Source organism: Schistocerca piceifrons, unplaced genomic scaffold (genome assembly GCF_021461385.2).
Source record: "Schistocerca piceifrons isolate TAMUIC-IGC-003096 unplaced genomic scaffold, iqSchPice1.1 HiC_scaffold_288, whole genome shotgun sequence".
Taxonomy (NCBI): Eukaryota; Metazoa; Arthropoda; class Insecta; order Orthoptera; family Acrididae; genus Schistocerca; species Schistocerca piceifrons.
In genome coordinates, this window is record NW_025728502.1 from 82,501 (window position 1) to 85,000 (window position 2,500).

Sequence of the window (2,500 nt, forward strand, 5' to 3'; positions counted from 1 at the left end):
TGGTCGGCCTCGTGCTGGCCGGCGGTGCAGGATGCGCGCGCCTGCGCGGCGTTCGCGCCCCGGTGCTTCAACCTGCGTGCAGGATCCGAGCTCGGTCCCGTGCCTTGGCCTCCCACGGATCTTCCTTGCTGCGAGGCCGCGTCCGCCTTAGCGTGCTCCTCCGGGGGCGCGCGGGTGCGCGGATTCTCTTCGGCCGCCATTCAACGATCAACTCAGAACTGGCACGGACTGGGGGAATCCGACTGTCTAATTAAAACAAAGCATTGCGATGGCCCTAGCGGGTGTTGACGCAATGTGATTTCTGCCCAGTGCTCTGAATGTCAACGTGAAGAAATTCAAGCAAGCGCGGGTAAACGGCGGGAGTAACTATGACTCTCTTATTGGCTTTTCGAAGTGCGGTCTTGATGTAGTCGTGCTGCTGCTGCGAGGTGCCTTCCTTGGGTTATAGTTACAGGGAGAGTGATGCGCAATACATGGGCCTAGCCCTCTTAGCCTCTCCTCTCCTGCGGTCTTCTCCCCTTCTCGTGGGCCCGCTGATTTTCGCAGAGTGGAAGACCGCACCAGGGGCTTGGGGGGGTTACCAGCCCCCCCTCGCACTATCCCTTTTTTAGTTGGGGGCAGTAATCAGAGAATAAGTGGTGGCCCTTCCGCTGAAGGTGCCACCCCAACTCCCCCAGCACCTAGCCGGCCAACCGGCCGTGCCGAAAATCTTGTAACTTTTGCAGCTGAATACACCTGTAGTGAGTGCCACCGCAGCTTCACCACCAAGAACGGTCTCGGGGTCCATCGCCGCCGCCAACACCTTGCGGCCGCCAACGCGGAGATCGTCACGGAGAGGCATCGCGCGAGGTGGACGGAGGAAGAAGTCCTGTCGCTCGCCAAGGCAGAGGCCGAACTGTTCCTCGAGAGGGACGCCCGGTTCTTCTTTGTAAATCAAGAACTCATCAGGATGTTCCCCGACCGAACGCTTGAGGCAATCAAGTGCCGACGGCGGCAAGCTGCCCACAAGCAGCTTGTCCGCCAATTCATGGAGGCGCTTGAGATCGGTCGGGGGGAAGAGCCGGCGTCCCGCCGGGGAGCAGCGAGCCCGCTGCCTGACGCGGGCGAGGCCGCTGCGCCGCCCGTCGACGCAGCCGAGGACTTCGCGGCCGACACCACCGGGCCGCCGCCGGAGGGGCCGACTGACGCCGCCATCTGGGAGCATCTGGCGGGGCTACCCGCTTCCGCCCAGCGTTTCTCTGCCCTGGATCGTGTCATAGGTCTGGGGCGGGGCACGCCGCCCGATGTCATCCTGGGCATGCTCCCGGATGCCCTTGCGTCGGTCGGGTCCAGAGGGGAGAGATCGATCACCAGGACACAGCGGCCGCGCCAACCATCGAAGCGGCCGCCTGCCGCGCCGCCGACGCAGAAGCGCAAGCGGCGCCGCTGGGAGTACGCGAGAACGCAGGATGCCTTCCGACGGTCGCGTGCACGTTGCGTGCGCGGCCTCTTGGATGGCACCCTGCTCCAGCCGCCACCTGCCATCCCTGGTCTGCTGGACTTCTGGGCGGACCTCTTCACCAAGAAGCCCATCTCCACCGCGGGCTTCATTCGTGACCGCCTCCTCCCGCACTCAGAGCCTGTCGCTCTCGAGTGCATATGGGGGCCGGTCACACATGAGGAGGTCGCCGCCGCGTTGCCGCCCAGGGGATCAGCAGCCGGGCCGGACGGCCTTACCCCAGCGGAGTTGCGGCGCCTGCCGCACGAAGTCCTGGTGAAAGTGATGAATCTCTTCCTTCTGGCCCGCGCCCTTCCGGAACGCCTGCTTCGCGCGCGGACGTCCCTTCTCCCGAAAACGGCTGCACCAACATCCCCCGCTGACTTTCGCCCCATTACGGTCTGCTCGGTGTTGGCGCGGACCTTTCACAAGGTTCTCGCGTCACGCCTGATGCGCGCATGTGCTGTGGACGAACGTCAGCGGGCATTCATCCCTCGGGATGGGATGTTGGAAAATACCTTCATCTTGGACACTGCTCTCACCGACGCAGTTCGCTCCTGCCGCTCTGTCTTTGTGGCATCGATCGACGTATCTAAGGCATTCGATTCGGTAGATCATGCTGCCCTTCGCCCCGTGCTGAAGGCGCATGGCCTGCCGGATTGCTTTGTCGAGTATGTCGAGCGGTGCTACGAGGGCAGCACGACAGTGATAGCGGACGGCGCCGGCGTGGGCGTGTCTGTGCAGCCAGCACGGGGCGTTCGCCAGGGCGATCCCCTCTCCCCCCTCCTGTTCAACTTTGCGGTGGACTACGTTTTAGGCCAACTGCCCTCCCACATCGGAGCTCGGATCCTCGGTCGCAGAGTCAACGCTGCGGCCTTTGCAGATGACGTCTTGCTGTTTGCAGCGACCCCGAGGGGCTTGCAGTCCCTCATCGACGCAGCTACCGCAGCCCTCGCCCACCTGGGGCTGCAGATCAACGCCCGGAAGTGTTTCACCCTCGCCTTAGTCGCGTCAGGGCGCGAG

At 63.8% G+C, this 2,500-nt stretch overlaps 1 pseudogene; it reads left to right on the forward strand.

Annotated features, from left to right (window-relative positions):
• The window catches only part of LOC124744357, a 7,921-nt pseudogene that overhangs the window by 2,502 nt on the left and 2,919 nt on the right, over positions 1 to 2,500 (forward strand).